Genomic DNA, 9,862 nt, shown 5'->3' on the forward strand with positions numbered 1-9,862 from the left:
CATAGAAATATCTGTTTGATAGATGGATAGGTACATTGATAGGTTGATGACCTATGATATATGTTATGACATAACTTACACTGACGCAGGGGTAAGCCTGTCTGGCCTGCAGTTAGCAGACTCTTGACATTTCAGTGCTCCTTTCTGTGGTCCCCTGTGTACAACACACCGTAGTTTTAAATTGCTACGCCTTCCTTGAGCTTTTTACTGTATCACACAGTCTTTGAGTGGAAAAGTCACACGTCAGTCAGCTGACATGAAGCACATATAAAAACAAACTCATGATATGCTGTTACAAATTTTCTGAGTTTATAGTTTGTTTTATTTTTACGCAAAACTAAACTAACTGGTTCCAAATTCCTACTCTGCACACAAAGGTGCACTCTCTCTACACGTAAAGATATTTCCCTTTCCAAATGATAAAAAAAGGGGGTGCACAGTGTTGTAGAAGGTAAGCACTGTCGCCTCACAGCAAGGGGGGTTTGGGGAGCTTCCTGTGTGGAGTTTGCATGGTTTCCCTGCGCATGTGTGAGTTCCTTCCAGGCATTCTGGCTTCCTCCCACCAGCCAAAAATATGCAGATGATTCTAAACTGACCCTTGTGTGAGCATGTATGGTGGTTTGTCTGGTTTGTCTCTGTTGGCCCTGTGATGTGATGGAAGCTGGAAATCGAATCCCATTCTTTTATTCTTTTTTGTTTTTGCCAAATGATGAAGCTGTGGTACCAGACTATACCACAAAGGAACCACTGATATATTTATTATGTGAAGAAATATTGCTGGGCTACTCCAGGGTTAGATACGATACTCATTTGAAATGGCCAGTTTAAGTCTGGGAAGGAGCTTGGCACAATCAGTCTGCTGATAAAGACCTTATCTTGTGGTTGAAAGTTCAGGAAAAAGGTCGGAGGTATTTTTGCTCACTAAATCAATAACTTTCGTCTTTAAAAAAGTAGGTTATTGTTTAGCTGCACATATTGGATAAACAAGTTAAGGAAAAAGAATGCATACCTGGAATGATAGACACCAGCTAAATATCTTATAAACAGAAAACAAATGCTGTTTGTGGTGTAAGGACCCATTGATTTGGGCTGAAATGGGATTCATTATGTAAGAAAAAACAACATTACTGGCATTGTCCTAGAAGGACTAATCATTCAGCTCACATTGATGCACAGTGGGCGCTTTATTGTGTCTGCATTCTTGAGACAAAAAGCTGTGCACACTGAGCTGGCCTGTTGGTATATGGACATGAATACTGACGTTGTTATTCATGCCTCAAAAAGGCCCCGACGTTGTTGTGAAATTCCACATCAATTTGAGTAAAAGTGAAATAATAGCACAACATTAAGACACTTGCAAATGATAAAACTGTAATAAAACAAATCATGCGTCATAATACTTCACACTTATTGGTTAAAAATACATCCAAGCTTTGACAGATGTTGTTGTTTATGAAAGGTGTTGGGAGGATGGCGGGGTCTTTGTCTCTAGGTTTAGTCTAATGATGAATGAGTTTTATGTTTTGAGTAATATAGCCATGAATCATAAAAGTTATGCTGTTACAGAGGCACTGCAAGCAATGTAGTTAAATTCAGAGAGGATTCTATTCTCAAGAGTCTATGCTTTAATATGTCTGCAGGGCTGGAAATGCAACTGATGTCACATAAATTCAAATGAATATGTGTATGTTTATTTGAGTCATTTTTGTGTGTTTTTTTCTTTTTTAAAACCAAAGTTCAAAATACATTTTTTTTCTCACAAAACAAGCAAATGACAGGTCGAAACAGAATTTTGAATAAGATCTGAAATGTGTTTAAATATGTCAAAGACCATTAGGTATCAGCACATGCTCTTCGTTAGGATAGTGCCATCTTACGCTGTCTTTGCCATCTTTGGAAAGAGCCAGACTGTCTGACTCTTCATGCTAAGCTAAGCAAAGCTAAGATAACTGGCTGCCAGTTATGTACCACAACAGCCGTAAAACAGGATATTTTTCCGATTGTAAATGCTGTTGGAAATGATTTAGTGCATGATTATAATGACATAATCTCTTACTGCTATCAATAAAAAAAACAGTTTGTACTTTGAATTTTGATTAGATTGATCTGATACCAGATGAGATTACACAAAGGATTAGAATAATGATGCCACTTCAAAATAGAGAGATGAGATAAAAGTTTTATATTCTATCTTTCATGGAAAGAAGAACCCCACCCATCCACTAAAACCCTCACTATGTTATCTTTTATCAGTATGTTGCAAAAGCAGTGTAGATTTCTCTGTGTCTAAGGGTTTGATATGTCACTTAGACACTTTAATTTATGAGTCACTTTTCAAAGAGACATTGACATGCATAATAATGATATAGCCCCACTGCTTCAATCAATCAAATTACAAATAAAATAGTCCAATGAATAGAGTCCAATAAATCAAAATGAGAACATGTGAGGGTTATGTAGCTGTAGCAAATATCCAGGGTATTTTATTCTTCTTCTGGGAATGATCTTTGGGTAAAATAGCTTTAAGCTTTAACAACAACAAAAAAACAACACACCAGCTCCAAGAGAGAAAGATAATCAGAAAATTCCTCAATCAATATGATACTAAAGTAGTTTTTCTTATAATGAATGTGTTGGGTTTCAGGCTGTTGGATGAAACTCCAGACCAACCTGTCTTTTCTGTAGCTTTACTTCTTTAACATGCCTTTGTCCTGTTGCTGACTGCAAATCAAGTATTTTCTTGCAGTGCCGTGTTGTCCTGATAATCCACCAGGGGGTGCTATAACACAGCTTGTAATAAAGGCCACTTAAAACACCTGTGGAAATCCTTTGCGTGTACTTCTGATGCTCAATGTACCCATTTCCGGAGAAAAGCGGTTTTCTGTTTTAGTGGCACAAACGTATAAATTCTAACAAGCCTTAAAATACTTACATGTTTGCAATGTTGGACTGGTGAATAGAAAATGCAAAGAGAGTTATTGTAGGGAGGAGACGTACAATTTACTCCTGTCATAAGAGGTTCCATTTGTCTTTGCTCACATTTTAAATGATTTCACTCTACTTTTTTGGATTGGGGACTTTGGGGAACTCTGCACACTGTCAGAAATAATATATTTTGTATTTGTGTTAAAAAATCTGCATCTATGTCTATTTATGTTCGCGCACGCTTCTGGAAACTTCTGGTGTCTTGCTCCATTCCTCCATCTAGTGGACACCTGATGCAGGTGCTCTGCAGCCTTACTTCCTTCCTGGCAAGCAGAGGAAATATTCAAATTTGGGTTGAATCTCCGGTGTTGCACTGCTCCTTTTGGCTCAGTTTGCAAATGAAATGCTGAATTATTTCCATCAATTATTTCTAACGGTCAGAATTGTGTATTTCCACAGCAACTCTATGAGAAATGGTTTGGGTGATGATTAAAACAAAGGGTAAGCCTTACTTTATAATCAGTTTTGGTTGGCATGTGCTCACTTCAAAGATATTTCCACCTCTTCTCATCGAGCCGAAACTCATCATTGCCTGCAGTCTAAGAAGCGCACACATGCATATTCTAAGAAAGAAAGGGCGGAGAAGAAAAAAAAAAAACAGAGTCCCGTCCTAAATATATCCCAGAGCCTCTGGAGAGTGAGTGAAAGTCAATATTATTGAGGCTCGGGAGTGAGGCAATATTTGAATTTCAAATGAGCCTCAGACAGTAGAGAAGGCGAGCATTCAGTCACCCAGACGAGAGCGTTGAAGCTGGCGCATGACACAGCGCTGACAAACAGCCAGGACATTATCCTGAAAGAGAAACTGTGTTTCGGGTAGGGAAATGGGATAATTGATTCAAATTAGGAAAGAGTGACCTAAAGCACTTTGAGTGCTAGCGCAAGGACAAATGTGAGCAGTGTTAATGCATCATCAGAAATGACGATGGAGCGCGCCGCTGTGCTCGGATACATGCAAAGATTTATTCACTCAAATGAAGAAATCTGTGCCGGCCCACACACCATCCCAGAGCAGTGTGATATCATTTGAATTTAGCCACAAACATCAAGTTTTGGGGGTTTCTGTCTAGTTGGAATGCTCCACAGCATTTTAAACTTCTCCCAGTCCATATCACAAATTGTAGTGCTGAAAATTGTGAAATAATACACTGTCTTGGTAATAGCCTCTCCCCTATCTCCCCTATTCAGAGGTTCACTCTTCCATATTTATTTTTCTGCTTTGACGATGCGTCCCAACTCTGAGTGAGGGATTACATGCCTGGCTTGGCCTACATCCTACAGCCTTTGCTGAGACTGCTGCTGCCACCCACCACAGAACCTCAGCAGCTCCGGGGCTACCAGCATGGCCCCGCTCTGGTTTTACAAATGATCCAGGACCAGGCGCCATGCAGTGCCACACCTTGAGCAGACCCCTGATACATCTCTGGTAGGCCTACATGTACTGAAAGAGCTGGATGACAGATTGGCAACACAGCTTTTTAAAATGCACTCACTGTCTCTTTTAAGTCCTGTTACTCTTAGTTAGTGTGCTGTGGGATGCTGCACTGCTAGTGTCTGTTTCAGACTGGCAGCAGGACCAGCATGTAACTGGACAAGACAGGTTAATCGTCATATCAGAAGTCATATTAGGTCTGATGTTTAATTGCCGGTGATGGTGGTGGAGGAAAGGTTACAGATTTGCCCAAATGGTTGCCATTAGATTTCAATTTCAAAGTTTTGTGAAAATTCAAAGATTTATTCAGTTAGATTAAAGCTACAGTCTAACGTCAAATTAAATAATGGGTGACAAAGAGTCAAACAATCAATGGGGTCACTACATAGAACTGTCCTGGAGTTCTGATGTGAAGGAGATTTTACTGCTGTTTCGGCATTTTTAAAGTACCAACTTTTCACTCATCTCAGGATGGGTGAAAACGTCAGATTCTTTGCTGTGTTCTTTGAGTAAATTTATGCAGAGCTAACTGCTGTCCTGCTGGGGGCTTCTGCAGGAATTTCTGTTGTGGTCCAAGTCACAATCATTTGAATGCCAGGATGCAAGTTTTCTGAGCGGCAGAATGTCTAATAGCAGCAACGTAACGAGACATCACTCACTTTAACTGAGTGCTTTTAATTGTTATGGTATGTGGAGTACATCAAACTATGACCCACGGTTACTGTGCATGCAAATCTGTTCATGTGCCTGCAGCAGTTTAGAGTTGCGTTGGTTACAAAGTGATACAGATATGTCGCTCAGTCTGATTAGAACGTTGCTGTGTTTTGTTTGGAAAAGTCACCATTCAGACAGGGCATCCCTTTTTCCCTTTTTACAGCAGTGAGCGCACAGATAGAGGAGAAAAACACTCCATGCAGGCCTTTAAACCTTTAAACTTAAAAAAAGAACTTTTTGAAAGGTTTTGTGAGAGACTTTTTCAAATCTTACAAGTTTTAAAATCTGGTGTTTTTTTTAAATGTTGTTATCTTCTTTTTGTTTTGAACATCAGGGCCACCATTTACCACCTTCACAGGTTCCTCTCGCTGAACTCTTGTAGTAGTGTCAAAGGGATCGCAACATCAGGGCAGCCCCGATGAGACAAAAGATGGCCATTTTCCAACATGAGATTTGTGAACGTAAGTAAATACCTGTTGTTACCACTAAACTCGGTGGGGGAGAATCAACTGACCTTATTATGTAAGATGCATTGGTGACTTTTGTAATTATCTCCAATAAAAAGGCTGTAAAAATGTATGGGTAAGTCTGGAAGCAGAAGTGTTGGGCTGTGAATGCTGCACAGAAATGCCATGCTTTAGTTATTTAATAATATTTTCTGTTAATTTTGTGTGCTGACATATAACCTGACAAGTGTACCTTGAATAAGAAGTTTGCAGAAGTTGTGAGGATTTTTTTTTAAAGGTACATGAATGTAGCTGTATATCCCTGTGATAAAAATTCTATAAAAGGCAGGAGTCATGTTGTACCGCCAGATAAAGTCCCTGGAGTTCATCAATAAAAGTAAAACACGGAGCCATAATTCCTACACTCATGCTTGATTGTAGAGTTGTTAATTACAATCATCTCATCGCCTTTTCGTTGATTTTAATTTCTACTTGGTGCATTTGACCCAATTCTGCTGTAATGAAGTTGCCATATTTAGTAAAGATCCATGAAATACTTCCACAGAGAAAACTCTCTGGTTAACAGCCATATCAGCACTGAGAATTTAGTATTTGTCATTCTACTGTGTATTCAAAGTTCAAAATGTTGTTTTTGTGCTTCTCATGACAACTTAACACCCTCTCCTCCTCAGCAGATGTGCATGTATTACTTACACGATCCAGCATATGGACAAACAAACAGAGGCTTGTTCATAATGTGTGTGACTCTGGTGCAAACCTCCAATCTACATCGTTTAAGTGCTCAATTGTCATCAATAGCCACTAGTTAGCAAATCCTCCACAATTGCTCTTCCACGGGGTGTAAGGTGACTGCTCTCCAGCATTGTGTAAGTAATATTCTGTGACAAAAGTCTTCATTCTCACACGTTTTTATAATGCTCTCGTAGCACTTCCCACCTAATCTTGACGTTTCTTCTCTTCTCCTTGGTCGCGGAGGGTTTTTTTGTGCTGAGAGGACGAACTCTAAGCCCTTAATTGCAGGTGGTGTGTGTGTACGCCTTTTCCAATCCCAACCCCTTTTGTTCACAGTGCTGTGGGAGAAACAATGGTTCCTTTTTTTCATTCCTTGCCCTGACTCTTAGAAGTAGTGTGGGGACGAGGGAAGGATTAAGTCAACATTTCTCATGACCTTTAAGGGTTGGGGTTGAAGAGGAAGCCTGCACGGTGACTCAATGGGTGAGATGGGAATGCGTTTGTGAGTTTATCCCTGGCCAGAAAGATCAATTTGAAGATATTTTCGATGAACATTTCATGGTATAGAACCTGAGTTTTCTTTATGGTAATATTCCTTTAAATCATTTGTCAACCGTTATTATAATTCTGAGTAGTGCTGCCCTGAAAATCTGTCCCACTGAGACGGAATGAGTCATACTGCACGAAGCAGGCTGCTACAGTTAACTTTTGTTGTTCATTTGTTTCCCATTACAATATCTCTATTTTGGTTAATTAGTCTTGACAGTAGCTTTTCCCTGCGGTGCTGATTAGATTTCATTAATGACTGCAGGCAAGATGGAGGATAGGGTGCCCTGAAGGAGGCACTTTCAAACATCAATAGGTAGTTGAAGTTGTACTTCAGCTACTCAAAAGAAAGAAAGAAAAAAAAGCTTTTTAAATAAAAATGTTCTTCAAAACTGTTCTTAAGCAACAATAAGAAATGTGTGAGATTGAATAACACATACAATATAAAGACTGAAACCGTCTGAAATACTTACATTTGGAGTTGTTTTAGATGCAACCCCCTAAAAAAACGGACAAGCACAATCAAACTTCTCCAGGATTAATCAAATTTAAATGGCGATGGACAATGTAAACTGAGAATGCAGGGTTATAGTGGGAATTTGTGAGAAAACGAATCTTTTCAGTCTGGAGAATCTTTGGGTCTTCCTTGAACATTGTACCATAAAATCAAATTTGCCATAACTCATCCACAGCTGCTTGCCACTTACCATGTTCAATTCAAATGAATTCTGAGTAGAGTGTTTAAAGAGGATTAGATCTGAGGTGAATGTCTCATAGGAAAACACCATGCCAAACTATGCATGTTGCAGGGGAGCAGATCACCTGGATGATCTGATTAAGAGTGTGAAATATTCCTTATCTATGATTACTTGAAACCTCCATACAAATGCATTGATGAGATGATTAGAGGGGAGATGGATTTCATCACGTATGTAAAACATCTGCCAAAAAAGCAACTACGCCGTTTTTTTTCAGTCCTGCAAGAAAACAGAATTAATCCAAACTTTTTAAAACTTGGTTTCCGGTATCGCTTATGTACATGTGAAACTGTTCATAAAGTAACAATTATATCACGCAAAAACCTAACCTAGCTAAAGTACTTTTAACTGCAAAAGAAAAGACTGAAAACTAGAGACCAATATAAAACTAAAAGCTACGATGATGTTACATTGATAGGGTATCAGATTAAAAGGGTTGCTATTAATAAAAAAAATCAACAAAACACCCAACACCACAACTGTTTTAGCCCCTTTCAACAAATTGTTTCTGTTGCTGGTCATAGTTTTTATATAACTTCAATCTAAATTCTGTAGAAAGCTAATTATGGCACACAAACGCCACCAAACAACAAGCATTGTGGGCTACAAGCTTTCCACCAATAGCTGTTAGTTTCACACATGAACACTAGAGATTTTGAGCAGAATATTTTGTCTGGACTTGATCTGCAGTTGTTGTTCATACATGGACTTTACAGTAGGAGGTTTTTTCTGGAGATCCACTTTCACAGTGTGAAACATGAGGGAGGGGATGAGGGGGAGCATCCATCTAAGCCAACATTACTTGGCAAACAATTCAGCTTCTAATCTTCCATCTGCTTCCTGACATTTTTAAAGCTTTGTTGTCATCAAAAGAGAAACATGGCTAAAAAAAAGTAAAGTAGTTACCTAAATGCTCTGATGGAGTGACATCAGAGATTTTAAGTCACTTTGCCCCGAAAATGTGAACCGGGATCCCTCCCCACCAGAGTCAAAACCAGCTGGTGGATGACCTCAGTCCTAAGAAGCCAAAGGATACCACAGTCATGTGGGCTCAACACCAGTAGGGAGAAAATTTGGGGTCAGGTGCAGTTTGAGCTGGGCAGCAGGTGAAGGTGCTGACATGGCTTTGGGACATGAAACATCATCTCGCTGGTGGGAAAAGACCCTAATCTGGTGTGAGATGGACTGGGTTGAAACAGTCCTAACTAAACATAATTAGCTCACCTCCACAAACACTATGGGCTCTAGAACCAAACTCTTGGAGCAGGGATGGACCCGGGGAGAGGCGTCAGGGGGGTATGGGGATACTCACAAGCACCTGGCTGAGAGCCATGCTTTTGGAGTTCTTCTCTGCCATTGTTAGTTGCAGTTGGGAAGGCTCTGACAGGGTTTTTTTGTGGATATGCAACGGCAATTCAGATTACCTGGTCTGGAGTCTCTGGATGGTGTTCTGGTGGGGGTCCCTATTTGTGGTGTTCATAGACAGGATATTGCATAGTTGGGGAGATGAGGTTTGGTTTTTGGTCCTCAGCTCTGCATCTCTGCATTTTGCAGTTTTGTTGGATTCTTCAAGTCACGACCTTCAGAGTACACTTTAAGAGTCAAGCGTGAAGTGGTCGGGATGAAAGTCAGCCCCAGCACAACCGAGGCCATGGTTCTTAACTGGAAAAGTATGGAATTGTCCCTCTGGGGCAAGGATTATTCACTGCCTCAAGTGCAGAAGTTTAGCTATCTCAGGATCTCGTTCACAAGTAAGGGCAAGCTGGAATGCGGGATGGACAGATGAATTGGGGCTTCATCAGCAGTAGTGAGGGTATTGCAACACTCCCTTGCTGTACAGAGGGAACTGAACCGAAAGGTGAAACTTTTTGACTCTCTGGTCCATCTTTGCTTCACGAGATTTGGTTAGAAAGAATGATATCGCGTATACAAGCACAGGAAATGAGTGTCCTCATCAGGGCTTGTTGGGTGAAGGACTTGAGCAATCAAGGGGAATCCCTTAAGTGAGACAATTAGTTCAACTTTGCTGACATTTCACAGTTAAACTAATTAAATTAGATTTGACATTGATTCCCACTCCATATTACAGGGTCCAACTCTGTAATGACTGAGAATGAAATCAAATATTAGCTCAATAACAACTGCTTATCAACTCCTTTAGCATAAAGTATTTGGAAAAGAAGCACTGAAGCTCTTTCTCTTAGCATTTAGAGAATTCATCCATTTTT

The sequence above is a fragment of the Leuresthes tenuis genome, unplaced genomic scaffold (genome assembly GCF_036924035.1).
Source record: "Leuresthes tenuis unplaced genomic scaffold, fLeuTen1.0.hap1 SCAF_22, whole genome shotgun sequence".
Classification (NCBI taxonomy): domain Eukaryota; kingdom Metazoa; phylum Chordata; class Actinopteri; order Atheriniformes; family Atherinopsidae; genus Leuresthes; species Leuresthes tenuis.